This window comes from Strix uralensis, chromosome 40 (genome assembly GCF_047716275.1).
Source record: "Strix uralensis isolate ZFMK-TIS-50842 chromosome 40, bStrUra1, whole genome shotgun sequence".
Taxonomy (NCBI): domain Eukaryota; kingdom Metazoa; phylum Chordata; class Aves; order Strigiformes; family Strigidae; genus Strix; species Strix uralensis.
In genome coordinates this window covers 164430-184242 of record NC_134011.1, presented here as the reverse complement: position 1 = coordinate 184242, position 19813 = coordinate 164430, and the positions used below count along the sequence as shown (strand labels likewise).

Below are 19813 nucleotides of genomic sequence, written 5' to 3'. Positions count from 1 at the left end.
TAGGAGAGAAAATTAACTTTGCTATACCCCGACAATCTGCAGGCAAAAGAAGTTGAGTGCTCCAGAGATAATCTAACATTTGACGAACCGGTTCACCAGTAACACCATAAGAACTCACTGTAGAGCGCAATTGTGACAAAAGCTTCCAATCTAATGCCGTAACAGTAGCATTTATTCCACCAGCTGGGTTCGGCTGAAACTGAACTGGAAAAGCCATTGCTGTCGCCATCTGAGTCATCGCCTCATCCCCTTTTTCTAACCCCTCTCGTGCCAATGCATTCCAAGCCCGACACCTTTCTTTAGCGATCTCTATCCCCAGCCCATCTTCTGAGCCAGGAGTAGAATTCTCGCTTTCCGGCGTCACAGTGTGGCTGGACGCGTCAGGGCTACTCAGGGCGGGGGCGGGGGGAGCGGTAGGGAGAACTCGTTCTGAGCTTTCCTGTCCCGTCTCTTCGGAACGTAAAGGTGGTAAAACAAGCTCACGAAACGTAGGCGGTAATGGCCACCTAGTTTCCTCCTCCCCATATCTGGTGTTTTTCTCTTTTGCCGCAACTGCGCCCTGTGCAGCTCTTTTTTCAGCCTGATACCTTAGCAATTCATTATGAACCACCCTCCATAACTTTCCCAACTTTTTTGCTGTCTTATCATCGTTCAATGTTAATTCCCATAATTTATCTCCAAATTTTCGCCATTCCGATAACTCATGAACTGCATGTGGATTAATAAAACAACCTTGCTCTACCCCATAAGCTAAAAGCCCCTGAAGATCCTTTTTTACATCTATTCCCTCAACCCGGCGTTGTGTCAGCCAGGATGCAAATAAATCGTATGCTGCTTGCCTGTCCATACCTGAATTTTTCCATTGCAGCCTTTCCAGGTCTCGGCAGCACGTATCAGCAGGGTTCACCTCTTATGACACCCAGGGCGCGGGCCTTTTCTCTTATTTCAGTCGCCTTTCGCCGTCCTCGCTGCTTAAGGACCTGAACCACCTTCTCTGGTCTTTATCCTTCGTGGCGCCTTATACGTCCTTTGGCACGTATCACGTCGCGGTCACCATTTGTTGAAAGAACGCAGCGGGAGCCCAGCCATCATTTAATGCACAAAGGCTCAACTTTATTAGTACTCACACTTCTTTTATATCTACAATAATTAGTTCATACATATTGCAAAAAGCGAGCTCCCTATAGGTTGCTAAGGTTAGATACCTTGGTTGCTAAGGTTAAATACCAATCCCACCCCTTATGATTTCTGCAAGGCCTTCTACATAGTCTTGCTTCTGTTCTTTGTTCTTCTTTGATACTTTTCGGTATTTTCCCATCACGTCGCCGTTGTCAGCAGTTCCTCGGTGCTGTGCCCTTTCTCACGTAGCCAGTTGTTAGCAAACTGCTCCACATTGGGTGTCGCTAGAGCGGGGAGTTTTGCCTTGAGGTCCTTGACACGGGCCCCAGGGAGGCAGCAGACTTCCCTATGAAACGGGTCCGGTCTGCATATGGGGCCTTCAGTACCCCTCAGAATGGAGTCACCCACTACAATGACTCTTCTGGGGTTCTTTTTAGAACTGGTTTTAATACCTGGTCTAGAATGACCCGGCCTTGGTGGACCTTGGTCCTCCTCCTTGTTCGTCTCATTTCCTTCCTCCTTCTCTTCCTCACTCAAAAGTTCCAGGGCCCCGAATCTATTGTGAAGGGACACCATGCAGGGTGAGGGAGGTCGGGAGAGGATTTTCCTGCCTCCCCAAGCAGGGACCTGTTTCCAGCCTCCCCCATCCCTTAGGTCCCCTCCTTCTGCCTGGTAGCAAGAAGTTGAGGGATTACCTTCCTCCTTTGGAGCCTCCATTTGCTCCTGTTGCTTTAGGGGTGCTAGGGTGTAACTCCACCAATCAAGTTCCCTTTCACACTCCCTAATACTTCATAATCTTTCGACCTCTTCTTTGAGTTCCACCACCAGGCTGAGCAGCTCATCCAGCTGATCACAGTGCACACAGGTGTTATCACTGGTGCCTTCCGACAGGACTGACAGTCTCAGACACTCCTTGCAGCCCAGGACCTGGACCGCTGGATGTTTGCGTGGCAGTTCCGTCTGGGTCGCCACGTTCTTTCTGGTGGTGGTTTTGACGTGAGTGGAGACCATGGTTCAGTCTACTCGGGGAGGATGATAAGAGGAAACTAGCTCAGATAAGTTCTAGACCCCGGAGATAGACTGCGCCCTGTCCGCTCGCCCTGCCTGCGCGAACTGCCGTGCAAACTGACGCGCCTCACCCTTCTGACGTGCCACGCCCTGTTTGCCTGCCCTGTTCGCCGCGCTCCTGGTCGCTCGCACTCCCAGGGGGCTGCTCTTGTACGTGAGGGGCGTGGGGTGTCACTCCAGTCTCCGCCCACTCTGCCTCACCACCGCCCTCGTTAGCGGCAGCTCACTCTTCCCGCTCAGGGGGGAGGCGACTTGAGGCCATCCCTCTTCCCTGGGCTTCTGCCTTCACGGCTTGTGGTTTTGCCCTGGGTTTTTGATGCTTTCAGGAGGGTCCCCTGCCGCTACCCTCCTCCTCGGAGCCCCTCTCCTCAGCAACTGAGCTGAAATGGGTAACGTGGACAAATATTTGGGTAACATGGACAAATACAGCTGGGATGTCAGATTTTTGTTTGAGTTTGCAACAGGTGGATAATCCTTTTCGAACCTGTTTGATTGGCATTCCGTTGCAGGAAAATGAAACTGACTTTGATAGATACTGGAAACAACAGAGGGTGGACCTGACTAGTAGCGAAAGTGAAACTTGTTTAAGTCCAAATGGCATCTATGTTTGGCCCACTATGCGTAGTGCAGCCTGGCAGAAGACAGTCATCAAAAATTTAAATCAATCAGCTCATTTACCTTTGCAGGAGCTGGACTTGCTAGCTAGCGTTGTGCCTGCCAAGTATGTTGATGTTACTGCAACTAATATGCAGGACTGTAATGATACAGTTCCTCAACTCCAGCCAGTGAATGGCACAGGGGTGGTTTGGTTCGATGGCCCATGGTATGTTTGGTTGGCACGGAGTTGGCACAAGGCTTTTTTATAGGTTGTCAAAATGTAACAGGGCATTCTCCTTGGAATGATTTGAAAACAGGAGGGTTACCGTAAACACCAAAGGAGGTTTTAAACTTCCACCCGGAGTGTTTCTGATTTGTGGAGATAGAACATGGCCTGGTATTCCTGTACGACCTGTTGGTGGCCCATGCTACCTTGGGCGGCTAACATTGTTTACTCTGCACATGAGAGAGTTATTGAATGCCAGTAGGAGACATGAGTCAAGATCACACAGATCTGTTTGAACCTTTGACGACACCTGCAACAACAATGTACAGCTACCTTCATTAGCCACTGTTATAGCTACTCCTTTCTTCTTTCCGCAAGGAATGGCTGCCATAAATGCAAAAATATATACGTAGATTAGCATGTTGGAGTGAAAAGCGATTTAATCTAACTTCACAAATGCTGAGTGCACTGCTTACTGATGTTGATAGTGTTAGGCATGCTACTTTGCAAAATTGTGCTGCTGTAGATTTTTATTATTGGCACATGGGCATAGATGTGAAGATTTTGAAGGAATGTGTTGCTTTAATTTGTCTGACCATTCGCAGAGCATACACCAACGATTAGCGAAAATGAAACATAACATGAAGCATATTACAGAGGGACATGGTCCTTTTTCAGATTGGCTCGTTGGTCTCGGACTGAGAGGTTGGTTACAAACATTGGTCAAAGGAGCATTGATGGTATTGATGGTATTGCTGCTTTTGATGTTGATTCTTCCTTGCTTGTTCCAATGTTTGCAGGGGATGCTGCAAAGTTTGGTTGAGCAAATTAAAAAAAAAAAAAAGGGGGAGATGTAGGAGTCTGGGCCGTGCTGGAGGGAAGTTAGTGCAGGCAGAAGAATGCAAGGACGAAGACAAGGCCAGCAAAATAAGACTGGCAAAAACACACAAGATAGCACATAAGTGAGAAACATCTGTGGTCAGCAAAAGCACACAAGTCCGAGCAAAACAGGGTATGAGATAAGGGAGTTTTTGGCAAGTTTTGGGCTTTACGTACTAATTGCAATTAACCAATGTAAATGCTTGTAGAGGCGCATGAACAGCGCGTGCAGATAACCTGTAGCCTATTAGAAGATAGATGAGCGCGTGTACGGAACTTAGTAGAATATAAATGTAACCAGGACTGGGAAATAAATGGACGATCTGATCATCATATTGGTGTTGTGTCGTTTCTGTTCCCGCATGGAGAAGGACCCCGGCAATCAGGTTGCCCAACTCTCCATCCAACCTGGCTCTGAACACTTCCAGGGATGGAGCATCCACAACCTCTTTGGGCAACCTGTTCCAGTGCCTCACCCCCCTCCCAGTAAAAAACTTCTTCCTTATATTTAGTCTAAACCTCCTCTCCCTCAGCTTCCACCCATTACCCCTCGTCCTATCATTACAGTCCCTTGTAAAAAGTCCCTCCCCAGCCTTCTTGTAGGCGCCCTTCAGGTACTGGAAGGCCACTATGAGGTCTCCCCGGAGCCTTCTCTTTTCTAGGCTGAACAAGTCCAACTCTCTCAGTCTGTCCTCATAGGAGAGGTGTTCCAGCCCTCTGATCAACTTGGTAGCCTTCCTCTGGACTCGTTCTAATGGTTCTATATCCTTCTTGTATTGGGGGCTCCAGAGCTGGACACAGTATTTCAGGTGGGGTCTCACGAGGGCAGAGTAGAGAGGCAGAATCACCTCCCTCAAACTACTGGCCACACTTCTTGTGCTTGGCTTTTTGGTTGGCTTTTTGGGCTGCAAGCGCACACTGTTGGCTCATGTTGATCTTATCATTCACCAACACGGCCAGGATCTTCTCCCCAGGACTGTTCTCAATCCACTCATTACTCAGCCTGTATCTGTGCTTGGGATTGCCCCGGCCCAGGTGCAGGACCTTACACTTGGCCTTGTTGAACTTCATGAGTTTGGCCTGGGCCCACCTCTCCAGCCTGTCCAGGTCCCTCTGGATGGCACATCCCCTCCCTCCAGCGTGTCAACCACACCACACAGCTTGGTGTCATCGGCAAACTTGCTGAGGGTGCACTCCATCCCACTATCCATATCGTCAACAAAGATATTAAACAGTACCGGTCCCCGTACCGATCCTTGAGGGACACCACTTGTCACCGGTCTCCACTTGGACATTGAACCATTGACCGCAACCCTTTGAGTGTGGCCTTCCAACCAATTCCTTATCCACCAAGTGGTACATCCATCAAATCCATGTCTTTCCAACTTGGAGACCAGGATGTCATGCGAGACAATGTCAAAGGCCTTGCACAAGTCCAGGTAAATGACATCAGTTGCTCTTCCCTTATCTATTGATGCTGTCACTCCATCATAAAAGGCCATCAAATTTGTCAGGCAGGATTTTCCCTTGGTGAAGACATGTTGGTTGCCACCAATCACCTCTACATTATCCATGTGCCCTAGCAGAGCCTTCAGGAGGATCTGCTCCATGATCTTACCAGGCACGGAGGTAAGACTGACTGGTCTGTAGTTGCCCGAATCTTCCTTTTTTCCCTTTTTAAAAATGGGGAGATATTTCCCCTTTTCCAATCAGTGGGCACTTCACCAGACTGCCATGACCTCTCAAATATGATGGTGAGTGGCCTAGCAACTTCATCTGCCAGTTCCTTCAGGATCCGTGGATGGATCTCATCAGGCCCCATAGACTTGTACACATTCAGGTTCTTTAGATGTTCTCGAACCTGATCTTCACTGACAGTGGGCGGATTATCCTTCTCCCAGTCCTCCCCACCTTCACCTTCTACATCTTGGGCAGTGTGGCTGAAGCCCTTGCTGGTAAAGACTGAGGCAAAGAAATCATTGAGAACCTTAGCCTTCTCCATATCCTCCGTGACCAGTTCTCCTGTTCCCTTCTGGAGAGGACCCACATCTTCCCTAGCCTTCCTTTTATTTACATGCCTAAAAATGTTTTTCTTACGCCCCTTGATGTGCCAGGCTAGGTTTAATTTTATCTGGACTTTTGCTTTCCTAACCTGATCCCTAGCTACTTGGACAAATTCTTTATATTCTTCCCAGTCTGCCTGTCCATCCTTCCACCTTCTGTAAATTTTCTTTTTATCTCTAACCTTGTCCAGGAGCTTCTTGTCCATCCACGCATTCTTACCTGCCTTCTGCTTTTTTGTAATGCATTGTTCCTGGGCTTGGAGGAGGTGGTCCTTGAATATGGACCAGCATTCTCGGGCCCCTCTCCCCTTCAGGGCATCATCCCATGGTCCTTCAGTAAGCAGATCCCTGAAAAGGTCAAAGTCTGCTTTCCTGAAGTCCAGGGTGGTGAGCTTCCTGCACACTCTCCTTGATGCCCTGAGGATCATGAACTCTTAACACTTCATGGTCACTGCAGCCAACGCTTCCCTTCAGCTTCACATTATCCACCAGCCCCTCCTTGTTGGTGAGAACAAGGTCCAGCATGGCACCCCTTCTTGTTGGCTCCTCCACCACCTGGAGAAGGAAGTTGTTGTCAATGGATTCCAGGAACCTCCTGGATTGCTGGTGCCCTGCTGTGCCGTCCCCCCAACAGATATCTGGGTGATTGAAGTCTCCCATAAGGACCAGGGCTTGTGAATGTGAAGCCTCTCCTGTCTGTCTATAGAGGGCCTCATCTGCCCGGTCATCCTGGTCGGGTGGCCTGTAGCAGACCCCCACTATGATATCACCTTCCCCTGCCTTTCCTTTCACCTTGACCCATAAGCTCTCAGTTTGTTCCTCATTCATCCCCAGGCCAAGCTCCATGGATTCCAGCTGGTCATTAACATAAAGGGCAACACCCCCTCCTCTTCTTCCCTGTCTATCTTTCCTTAAGAGCCTATACCCATCTATACCTACGATCCAGTCATAGGAGCCATCACACCACGTCTCAGTGATACCTGTAACATCATAACCTTGTAGATGTGCACACATCTCTAACTCCTCTTGCTGGTTCCCCATGCTCCGTGCATTTGCACAGAGGCATTTAAGTGGGGCCCCCATTGAAGCCAACTTGCCGGCTGAAATACATTCTACCTGGAATCCATTATCTCGTGCTTCATGTGCTCTCCCACTGGCCTGCGAACGACCCCGGGAGCCAGGGTATCTATTTCCAGCACTGGCCTGAAAGCGGGATGGAATGAGGATCCCCTCCCCTGACAAATCTAGTTTAAAGTCTTCTTTACTAGGTTGCTAGTCTCTGTCCAAATATGTTCTCCCCTTTAACTGAAAGATGTACCCCATCAGCCCCTAAAAGCCCAGGTTTCTCAAAGCGAGACCCATGGTCCAAGTATCCGAAACCCTGGTTGTGACACCACTCCTGGAGCCAGTCATTGATTTTCTTAATTTTGTTTTCTCTTTCAAGCCCCCAACCTTTGACTGGGAGGATTGATGAGAAGACTACCTGGGCCCCCGAGTGCTTCACTGCCTCTCCTAGGGCTCTGTAGTCCCTCTTGATGGTTTTTAGTTTACCTGGGCTGCATCCCTGGTGCCCACGTGAAACAGTAACAGCGGGCAGTAATCCGTGGGAAGCACCAGGTTTGGTAATCTTACCATTATATCCTTTATCCTAGTCCCCGGTAAGCAGCAAACTTCTCTAGATAGTGGGTCTGGATGCCTCAGTACTCCTCAGAAGAGACTCTCCCACTACTATTACCTGCCGCTTTTTCTTGATCGCACTTGTTATTCTGGCCGTCTTCCCCTGCTCTAAGGTGTCTATCTCCTTCTTTTCACCCTTATCCTTCCACAGAGTCATAAAGCAGTTCTGCAAGGGCACTTCAGGCTTTGAGGGAGGGTTCTTCCTTCTCCTCCTCCTGGATCTTGCCTTCACAAATTCCCATTCTTCTCTATTGTCAGCTTCACCAGTATTTGGTTGTGCCAGTGGAACTTCTGGCTCTTTGTCCAGAGTCTGTGAATCCACTACTACATACCCCTGGACCCAGTTGTCGATCTCCTTTTCTGCCTCCCTGATGTCATGCACTCTTGTAGTGGTCTGCTGTAACTCTGCCACCTGCTTCAAGAGGTCCTCCACCCGAGTACACCTTTTGCAGATGGGGTTGCCACCCATCCCTTCCCCACAAGGAAGGTCTAAGCACTTCCAGCCAGCTGAGGTTATATAATTTGTTGTGATTATCTTTAATTGTTGGTTCCTGAAATATCACCCATTCTTTCTTTTTCGCCTCATCAATTAATATTTTGAAATTTTGTTGTGTCTTTTAATTCTGGCATCTTGTGCTATGGGGCAAAAACCAGTAATATGTGCACGTGTTTCAATTTCAGCATGACAATGACAACATGATTTATTATGCATCTTTTGTCTGCCTCTTGCTAGAAATTCCCTGGTAGGATTAACCTTTGCTCTTAATTGTAGGGCAGTGATAAGTTTTCTCTGAGGAATGCCTCTATAATGTTCAATCCAATTGTTACTAATTTTATCTTTTTCAAAATTAGAGATTCCCCGGCCCTGGGACAGCAGTTTAGTCCAATTTAGAAATTCTTGTTGTGACCAATTACAAGGTTTTGGAAATATTGGTTTTGGTGTGGGCCTTTCCCATTCCGAATCTTCATTGGCTATTATTTCATTTCTAACTACTATGACAGCCCTTGGGTCCCAAATTGATGGAATTTTATCTCCTCCAGCAGCTATCCACAAATGTTCGAATTCTTTTTCAATTCCTTCATGACTGACAGTTGTTTTTATTGTTTTGTCCGAGGACTGTGCAATTCTGTGTAATCTTCTAGTTTGCACACTGGGAATTAGACCAGAGCGCCTTGTTAGGTCTAAGCCTCCGTCTTTGGTACTAGAATATAAAACAGCATCAGATGTACTTGGAGGTAGATGTAACTGTTCTTTTACTGCTTTTCTAATTGTTAGATTGAGTGTTTCTAGGTATGTGACTTTAACATCTGAGTGGTCTGCTGGGTAGATTATATGGGGGATAGTATTAGTTCTCAAAATGTCTGGTTTTGGAATGGCTTCAAGGGAGATCTCTCAATTCTCAGTAACCAATCTTTCATTTTTTCCAGCAGCTTTGGCTTTGATATTCCTACCCATGGATCTATATGTAGGCCTAAATATTTTTCAGAGTTGCTGGGATGTATCATATTGAGGGGAGTGCCTTTGATGGTCCAAGGAGGACAATCATTGATAGTGTATGAGTCCTTGTTGTGGTTTGAACTCAGCCGTTAGCAAATTGCCACGTGGCCAGTTGTTTACTTCCCCCCCGTTGCATTTAGGGTTAAAATAAATAAATTTGGTAAGAGATGAATCCCCTTGCATTCTAGCCGGTCCTCAGAGATTAGAGGGGCTAGGGGCGGCTGGAGTTAGCTCTTAATCGGTATGTCATTTGGGGCCGTAACTATAGGTCTGACCCGCACACACAAACAGCCCATATGCGGTAGGTCCGGCTGCATTCAAAAGAAGCCGTCAGTTTCACGAATAGTACGGTTTATTTTTTATGCAACATCTACAGATTCTTTAAGATTGCCTACGCTAAATGCACAGACTGCAGGGTGGCTGTATAGCACTACACAAAAGAAAAAGGATTGCCATCACACACACAGTTCCCGGGTATACACTCGCCGTAGCCGAAGACATCTTACCAAAAGGCATCCCTTCGGGGGGGGGGGGGGGCGAGAGCACAAACCCGTCGATCTGTCCCTCCAATTTGGTGTCGGATTATTGTCCCTCCAAGTTAGGTACAAACTTGGGGTACTATTTGTCTTAGTAGTTATGGTGAGCAGGTGAGACTGTAGTCAAGTCATTGTCTTCTGAGTAACGGCACAGTACATTCCTTGGTGCGAGGGGTACAGCTGGGTTTTGTGAGAAAAAAGGGAGGATGAGGAACAAGGCTGTCAGGCTACTGCAAAAATCATCCCTTGAGAGAAAGGGGTAGAACAGGAGATAAATCTGTCCTTGAGAGGAGTGAAAGAATGGGACTGCGTGGCCTACACCCCACTCCGCATTCCTCCTTGGTGCCACGACAAACACAAATCACTGGACCTCCATCCCGCCCTGTGCTTGCTCTGGGCACCCTGTGTCAAGGAAATATGTGTGATTTACAGATTTCTCACTGTTTTGCTATTCTCACACACACACCCCCACACCCACACCCCCCCTCCCCCAGTGAAATAGGGGAGCGGCAAAAGAAGAAATTTTAGGTTGAATAAAAAAAAATGTAGTAATAGTAACAAAACCAACAGTAACAATAGTAACTCCAAAACGGGTAAAAGGCAGCAGTGGTCACCGAGCGGCGACCGGTACAGAGCCCGTCCCCAGCAGCGATCCAACCGCACCAGAGAATCCCACCCCGACAATCCGGAAACCGAAAACAAAAATCACACATGAGAGAGCACACGCCCGCCTACATGCTGAGCTTGACGGCACATGACATGGAAAGCTCCAATGATCAATCGAGACCCGGCCCTTCAGCTGTGCTCCCTCTCAGCCCACGGAAAGTTAACTCTATCCTGGCCAAAACCAGGACATCTCCACCCCTTATTCCACACCATTGACGTCATGCTCAGGTTCCAAACACATTCTAAGGAATCACCGCCCCTTTTCCCAGGTCTCACAGATCTCATTCCCTCAGTCTGTGGGCCATCCTTCCACAATGTCTGCTGAGTTCATTTAGTCCCTAACTTCGGGTTCCATCTGTCATGGCAGTCTTTAAGGCTGGAGGAATGAGGCGGAGTTGGCTGAGTCGGTGGAGCAGGAGGCTTTGGATGTGGCAGGAGGATGTTGTGAGGCACCAATTGCAGTAACAGGGTTATTTGACAGTTTGATTTGTTGGCTATTTTCACCCAAAATCAAATCTCCTTAAGGCACACATCGGACTTCTCAGTCCTTCTGTATTACCCACCAAGTCCACCCAGGTCCTTGGGCAAAAGTAAGCCCACACATGGGTTTACCTTTACCCACTGCAGGAGTAACCCAGAGGGTCTTCCCCAGCATATCCCTAATGCGCACTGCGGGGGCTTTATCCCCATCCACGGTATGTAGGAGGTTTGACTGAGCAGGGCCAGCCTGCTTGGCAGGTCCTCTGGTATTGACTAACCAGGTGGCTTTTGCTAAGTGCACGTCCCAGTGTTTGAAAGTTCCACCCCCCCATTGCTCTCAGTGTAGTTTTCAGCAACCCATTGTATCGTTCAATTTTCCCAGAGGCTGGTGCATGGGAGGGAATGTGATATATCCACTCAATGCCATGTTCTTTGGCCCAGGCGTCTATGAGGTTGTTTCGGAAATGTGTCCCATTATCTGACTCAATTCTTTCTGGCGTGCCATGTCGCCATAAGACTTTCTCCTCAAGGCCTAAAATGGTGTTCCGGGCAGTGGCATGGGGCACGGCATAAGTTTCCAACCAACCGGTGGCTGCTTCCACCATTGTAAGCACATAGTGTTTGATGTGCCGAGTTTGTGGGAGCGTGATATAATCAATCTGCCAGGCCTCCCCATATTTATACTTTGACCATCGTCCTCCACACCAAATGGGCTTTAACCGTTTGGCTTGCTTGATCGCAGCACATGTCTCACATTCGTGGATTACCTGTGCAATAACATCCATGGTTAAGTCCACCCCTTGGTCATGAGCCCACCTATATGTTGCATCTCTTCCCTGATGGCCTGAGGAGTCATGGGCCCAGCGAGCCATAAATTGTTCACCCTTGTGTTGCCAGTCCAGATCTACTTGAGCCACCTTGATCTTGGCAGCCTGATCTGCCTGTTGGTTGTTCTGATGTTCTTCAGTGGCCCGGCTCTTGGGTACGTGAGTGTCTACATGACATACTTTCACAACCAGACTCTCTACCCGAGCAGCAATATCTTGCTATCATTCAGCAGCCCAGACGGGTTTGCCTCTGCGCTGCCAGTTGCTCCGTTTCCACTGCTGTAATCACCCTGTGGTGGTGCAATTCTCACCCCTCCCCACCCCTCCTTGTTGGTCTGCTTTGTGCTAAGTCTGATTCCACCCACCTCCCCCGAGCTATACACCAATCTGTGGAGATAAGGACTGCTAACTTTAAGGCACCCCCTTAACGAGCCTGGCTCCTGCCCCTCCCAATTGCCATGAAATGGTTATGACAGCCCATCATCTCCTAATGGCCTGGCACACCTGTGCCAGGGATGCGGGCAAATGGGAACAATAACAGAGCTGCACATTCATCAAGTTCTTGTGCAACTGCTGGAAGGCACCAGAATACTTCGTTCTTCGAGCTGGGCATGAGCAAAAGGGATCTGACAAAAGTCAATTATCTTGGACCCTATAAATGGTGACCACAAGGGAGACCCTTTGAGCTCTCCTGGATCGCAGCAGCCTGTGACCAGCATCTCCCCTGAGCTGGGACGCCTCTCAGGTACCAAACCCTGAGGGAAGGCCAGGGCGAAGTCCACCTGCTCGAGTCTCAATTATCGCCTGTTGAGGAATGCCAAGGCATTGTGAGTATTTACTCTAAACTCGAAAAGAGGGAAATTTTACTTTGAGCTAGCTTCTCTTTCACCCACTCTTTCTCTGCTTACTGGTGCGTGGGTACGTACTTCATTCTACTGGATCCAAATACTTTTGTTTCTGTGTGTGTTTGTACGTTTTGTGTATGCACATGTATATATGTATAAATTAAGGTACCGTTAAGTACGTTAGTGTGAATCTTGTAATTTTAGAATCTGTAAATAAGTTGCTTTTCTTTCTTTCAACATTTCTGAATTATTTTGTAATGATAAATTGTTGTTAATTATTAATAAATCTAGATTTCCTACTAAATCGTTACCATGTCAATACTTTCATCTGCGACACCGGTTGGTTGGAAACTTGTGCTGTGTCCCATGCCACTGCCCGGAACACCATTTTAGGTCTTGAGGAGAAAGTCTTATGGCGACATGGCACGCCAGAAAGAAGATAATGGGACACATTTCCGAAACAACCTCATAGACGCCTGGGCCAAAGAACATGGCATTGAGTGGATATATCACATTCCCTCCCATGCACCAGCCTCTGGGAAAATTGAACGATACAATGGGTTGCTGAAAACTACACTGAGAGCAATGGGGGGGTGGAACTTTCAAACACTGGGACGTGCACTTAGCAAAAGCCACCTGGTTAGTCAATACCAGAGGACCTGCCAAGCAGGCTGGCCCTGCTCAGTCAAACCTCCTACATACCGTGGATGGGGATAAAGCCCCCGCAGTGCGCATTAGGGATATGCTGGGGAAGACCCTCTGGGTTACTCCTGCAGTGGGTAAAGGTAAACCCATGTGTGGGCTTACTTTTGCCCAAGGACCTGGGTGCACTTGGTGGGTAATACAGAAGGACTGAGAAGTCCGATGTGTGCCTTAAGGAGATTTGATTTTGGGTGAAAATAGCCAACAAATCAAACTGTCAAATAACCCTGTTACTGCAATTGGTGCCTCACAACATCCTCCTGCCACATCCAAAGCCTCCTGCTCCACCGACTCAGCCAACTCCGCCTCATTCCTCCAGCCTTAAAGACTGCCATGACAGATGGAACCCGAAGTTAGGGACTAAATGAACTCAGCAGACATTGTGGAAGGATGGCCCACAGACTGAGGGAATGAGATCTGTGAGACCTGGGAAAAGGGGCGGTGATTCCTTAGAATGTGTTTGGAACCTGAGCATGACGTCAATGGTGTGGAATAAGGGGTGGAGATGTCCTGGTTTTGGCCAGGATAGAGTTAACTTTCCGTGGGCTGAGAGGGAGCACAGCTGAAGGGCCGGGTCTCGATTGATCATTGGAGCTTTCCATGTCATGTGCCGTCAAGCTCAGCATGTAGGCGGGCGTGTGCTCTCTCATGTGTGATTTTTGTTTTCGGTTTCCGGATTGTCGGGGTGGGATTCTCTGGTGCGGTTGGATCGCTGCTGGGGACGGGCTCTGTACCGGTCGCCGCTCGGTGACCACTGCTGCCTTTTACCCGTTTTGGAGTTACTATTGTTACTGTTGGTTTTGTTACTATTACTACATTTTTTTTTTATTCAACTTAAAATTTCTTCTTTTGTCCCGCCTGTATTTCACCGGGCGGGGGGGGGGAAGTAAACAACTGGCCACGTGAAAATTTGATACTGGCTGAGTTCAAACCAAAACACCAGGGCCTCCACCGGCCCTATCACCTCCTCAGTTAAATGTGACATCACAAGGAGCTGCACAAGCCAGGCCCTGCTCCTGCCCTATCACCTACTCAGCTACAAGTCACATCACAACCAGCCGCAGAAGCTTGGGATATCCTTCCCTGTCACCTACACAGTGTAAAAGGAACAAGCTTTAGAAAACTCTTTTCTCTTCAGATATTATTAATAGCAGGAATAATTAATAAATAGATATTGTTTTATAGAGCACAGGTGCTCTAGGAACAATACTGAAGATAAGTAACCATGATGACCCAAGACTGCATCAGTGAGCAGTGGTGTCCGAAGAGGAATTAGAACGGAACGATAAGAACTAGCCGAAACTGTGGAATATAATGGACTTTTGAAATGGATGATGAATTAAGAGCTGAAAGTTCCTGGAAAATCACCAAAGACTCTTTGTATTGTATGTTATATCGTATATATAGAGGGCGCTTTTTGTTAGCTGTTGCCACTCCCTGAGGTGATGGCCCAACTCTGAGTTGTTAATAAAGCAAGCCTGGAGATACCCACAGTCTGGTGAAATCCTTTAACACACAGCTCTCCGTGACATCACAGGCAGCTGCACAAGCCAAAGTCTGTTCCTACCCTATCATCTACTCAGCTACAGGTGACATCACAAGCAGCTGCACAAGCCAGGGCCTGCTCCTGCCCTATCAAGCTCAGAGGTATAGGTGGCATCATAAACAGCTTCACTAGCCAGGGCGTACTCCTGCCCTATCACCTACTCATCTCTAGGTGACATCACAATCTGCTGCGCAAGGCACAGCCAGCTCCTGTCCTGTGACGTAAAAAGCTGCAACTGACGTCAGAAGAAACTACAACAGCCAGTTTCTGCTCCAGCCTAATGCCCTACTCAGCTACAGGTGACATCACAAGCAGCTAAACAGGCCAGGGCCTGCTCCTGCCCTGTCACCTAAGAACCTACAAGTGACGTCACAAGCAGCTGCACAAGGCAGGGCCTGTACCTGCCCCAAAAGATACTCAACTGAAAGGACATGACAAAAGCCTCTACAAGCCGGGGCCTGCACCTCCCTATGGCTTACGCAGCCACAGGGACATCACAAGCAGCTGCAGAAACCAGGGCCTGCTCCTGCCCTATCACCCACTCAGCAACAAGGGAGGTCACGTGCAGCTGACGATTTCAGGGCCTGCACGTACACTGATCGCCTCCTCACCTGCAGGGGACAACAGAAGCAGATGCAAGAAACAGGGCCTGCATCTCCTACTCCTTTACAGGTGACATGCCAAGCAGCTGCCCAAGCCAGGGCCTGCTCCTGCTCTACCACCTACTCAGCTACAGGTGACATCACAAGCAGCTGCAGAAGCCAGACCCTGCACCTACCCTACCACCTACTCAGCTACAGGTGACATCACAAGAAACTACGCAAGCCAGGGACTGCTCCTGCCCTATCACCTACTCAATTAAACTCAGACATCGGAGTGTAAAGAGTAGGCTGATTTCACTACCAATAAATAAAGCATATAACTAAGTACTACAAAAATAAGCAGTAAGAAATATACGGAATAGTACACTTACTTATTACTACATATGATTAAACAAGGCAAATGCACCTAATCATTACTACACAACAGGGTGCTAATATCCAGATCCGCAGTTGCTGGGGAGCCCCGGCTGCAGCGAGGATTTGGAGTCCCTTTCCCTGCAAGTGGGAACAGTTGATCCACCCACGGGGACCCTCCGTGGGCAGATGGAGGGTCCCGTTGAGGTTTGAGAAGGGGCACTGTAGGCTGAGCTGTCCCTGGATCCTTAGTTTTAGAACTCTGCACTCTCTCGCTAGGTTTACCCAGCCCTCTCTGTCTATATATTTGCCACAGCTCGTCAGTTGGAACACCATCAATTTTTTTTTTTTTTCACGAGACATGCCGTCTTTTAACAAAACTGTAAACATTTCCTTACGAGAACTCCCGTTTCACTGCCTTTGGGGCTGTCTCGAGTGTCTCGATTCCCTGCACTCCCTCGGGGGCCTCACTCTCCAAGGTCACCCAGCTGCTGTATTTTTTTCTACCACATTACGAAGGGGATTTTCTGTCTTATTAATCAAAAGAGTCACGATTACATTTTTATGTACCGGTGGAGCAGCCTTAATCAGTTTATTCCTCATGGTGGCAGACAAAAGATGCCGCATCATAGTGTCAGCACCTTCTATAAAAACTGCCGCTTTTGGTGTTCGGGGGAGGCGGGGCGGGCGGGCACGGGCTGGGGGCACGGTGCCAGGCTCGGCCGCACTCCCAATACGGCTGCGGCCAGGAGCTGCGCCTTGTGGCCCTCGGTACCTACATGTTGGCAAGCTTTCAGATACTCGCCAAGCTCCTGGGTTTTTCCCCTGAGCGGTGCAAGCACCGCTTGACAGTCAGCGTTAGCACTGTCATACGCCAGTTGTAACGTTAGAGCTTCGGCTGCCTCAGGGTTATCTACCTGACGGGAGATCGCCGCCTGTAAACGATCGATAAATTGCCAAGATGACTCCTGAGACCCTTGTCGGATGGTTGCAAAGGAACCCGTTCTGCGTTCCCCAGCTGGTACCTTTTCCCACGCTATTAAAGCCGCTCGGGAGGCCTGGGTAAACAAGCGCTGATCTTGCCAGGCTTGTACAAGGGGGTCTCTATACTGTCCTTTGCCGACCAGCATGTCATAGCCTATCGGTGTACCGTCAGCCAAATTTTTCACAGATTGCACTGTACAGAGCTCTGAAAACTCTGTTTTCCAGATAGAATACTGTGCCGGCGTTAATACCGTTTTTATAAGAGCCAGCCAATGCCATGGGACCAACTGATACCCGTGAGTGATTGCCTCCAGTATACCTCTTGTAAATGAGTTTTGAAGCCCGTTCTCATTAACGCTGTTACGTAGTTCTTTAAAAACCTGGTATGGCAGGGGCTTGTGTGCGGCTGCTGGTTGGGCGTTAAGATTGCTGGAAACGCCACAGGGTCCCCATTATTTAATGTCTCCCTAAAACATGTTTCTATCCTAGGTCCTCCTCCCTGAATCTCTACCGGGAATGCCTCCGGTGGGGGAGGTGGAAAATCAGAAGGTACAGATTGTAATTCCTCCTCTTTAACCTTTTCATCCCCGCTTGCTTCTGCCGGGGGGGCAGTAGGAGTTAGTTCTTTCCCCTGTCGGGATGAGGTACCGACAGGTTCTGGGATGTCTCCTACCAGTGCGTGTAAAGCCACGTAAATCACTCGCCATGTGAGCAAGCCAGAGGTCGGCAATGCACTCCCCAGGTCTTCATTAGCTTTAAACTCCTGTCCGACCTTCCACCATAATGCTAAATCAAAAGTTTGTTGACCGGGAACCATTTACAATACTTGAAGATACAGCGCAGTATCTCCTGCAGTTGGTCATCTGTTACTGAATATTTGGCAGTCTTCACTAGCTGCTTTAAAACTTGCATATAGTGCTTTTGTTGCTTAGAAACCCCCGATCCCATGATTTGCAAGAAAGAGAGCAAGAAAGACAAAACCCCTTATGATTTAAGAGAAGGAGAAGAAAAAGCGTATGCCAGCAGCTTCCCGCAGCCAGGCGCTGCTGTCCGGTAGTTACAGAAAAAACCCTTCTGTACTTTCGTATGGCGGCAGCTTCCCCAAGGCCGGGCGCTGCTCTCTGGTCCTTACCAGCGGAATGAACGTTGATGTCCGGACGCCGCTTTCCTCCTTCGCCTACAAGCACGCCGCCGTCTGCTTCAGTCTTCCGTCCAGCTCCCACGGGCACCATTTGCCGGTCTCCGTCCAGCTGGGATCGGGGCAACGCGCAGAAGAAAGACAAACTCACAGCAGTTTGTTGGGGGGGGGGGGGGGGGCACTGCCAAGAGCAAATGCCGCTGCACTATGTGCCAGCTGCCAACTCATTACCCCCTGTTTACAGAGGTTCGTTTTTACTTTTACATCCTACTGACCTCTGGGGTTGCCTGTTTATTGCTCACACGCTCACCACGCTGCAGGTGGTGTTTTTTACTGCTGTTTTTCACGCAACACGGTGTTACATAATGCTGCCTCAGTTTCCCACAATCATTCTTCTAACCTCAAGGTCAGTTTACATTTCTCTAACCACGAATCCTGAATTCCCACAGCATGTCCAATTGAGTCAAGACAAAGGGCTTGTAGCAGATCCTCTGGATGGTCGGTGAAACACCGCTACTCTGATCGCTTCTTCCCTTACCCGGTGAGGCGGGGGGGCGAGCCCCGACGGGGGCTCTCGCTCCTGGGGCCAAGCGCCCCCCACCCCCCTGCCCGCCGTGCGGTCGCTGGCATCACCCCCCCGGGCAGCCCCTCCGCTCCGCTCCGTTCGGCTCCGTTCTGCTGCGCCCCGCCCGCCGCCCCCCCCCCGCCTCCCCCGGCTGCCAGGGGACCGGGCAGAAGCGGCGGCCCCCCCCCCACCCCCGGCGGAGGCGCCCGGCTCCCCGGGGCCAGTTCGCGTCGGAACCGGGCGCCTTTCGCCGGGTCGGGGTCCCGGCGCTGCCGGGCGCTCCCCGGCTTCAGCTGCTGGTTTCGCGGGGTGAGTTCAGGTTTTCTCTGGGGGGGTGGGTGGGTGTGTTTTGTTTATTCCCCCCGCTTTTCGCTGTCCCGTAGAGGCGGGGGGACCGGGCGCCCTTCTCTGGCTCCGGGGGCGGGTCCCGGCGTTGCCAGGCGCTCGCTGGCTTTGGCGTTTGGGTTTTTTCGAGGTGGGTCGGGAGGGGGGGCCCGGGGGGGGTGTTGTTCGGCCTTTTTTTCCCCTTGCCATCGTTTGATTTTGATTTTGACTTTGTTTTTAATAAAACACATTTTCTGAACTAGATGTCCGCCATCCTGCAGCCCCCGGCGCCCCCGCCGCGGCACACGCGCGCTCGGACCCCCCCGCCCAGCTCCAAGAGCCGTGGGCCCCCGCCCCCCGCTGCAGCTCCGGAGCTGCGGGGCGGTGGGTGCGGCCGCAGCCGACCGCGGGCTCCCGCCGCCGCGGAGCACCCGGGCCCCGCCCGCGGGAGAGGGGCGGAGGTTTCCGGCCCAAACCAGGGTCCCGCGCTCAGCCGCGGCGGCGGCGGGGCCGGCGCGGAGGCAGCTGCGAGCGGACGGCGGGCCGGCGGGGAGCCCGGCGCAGAGGTAGGCGCGGGGAGGGAGGCGGCTCTTTCCGGAGAGGATTTCTGTTTGCGAGGCGGTTGGGGGTTGCGGGGCGGTTCCCCCACCCCGTCGCGTTTGGCTTTAACCCGCGGCGGGGAGGGGCAGGAGGGCGGGCGGTTGAGGGACTGACTGAGAAAGGCGGGAGCCGGGGCGCGGGCGCGGCGCGGGGGGGGCTCGGCAGCGGGGTTAGAGCCCCAAACACCCCCCCCCGCCGGGACCCCCCTCTGGCGCCCGGGCACGGAGCCGGCGGGGACGCCGCTGGGTCCTAAAGTCTCCCGCCTTCCTTCCCCGGAGCGGCCAATCTGCTTGTTATAAATGCAGAGGCAGAGTCGAAAATATCTTTTATAAATTTATTTGCAATAAGAAGAAGTAAAAAAGGCTCGGGGGGCAGGGGGGCTTTCTGCTCCGCACCGACGGGCACCAGGTGGTGCTGCGTCACTCGCTTTATAGTCCCATCCTGGGCTTCACATGCGCAGCAGGGCCTCTCAGACTTTCCCGGGCTTTCTGGTGTTGCCGGGGCTCCTGACAGGGGT

The 19813-nt window shown here is 50.3% G+C and overlaps 1 long non-coding RNA gene across 1 annotated transcript; it reads right to left on the bottom strand.

The window, feature by feature from the left end:
- Positions 1 to 1088: 1088 nt before the first annotated feature.
- On the bottom strand, positions 1089 to 17879 carry LOC141937323 (uncharacterized). The gene is made up of 2 exons (XR_012626893.1): positions 17802 to 17879; positions 1089 to 1675 (listed from the first exon to the last, which is right to left on the bottom strand). It is a non-coding gene; the product is annotated as an uncharacterized LOC141937323 (long non-coding RNA).
- Positions 17880 to 19813: the final 1934 nt, after the last annotated feature.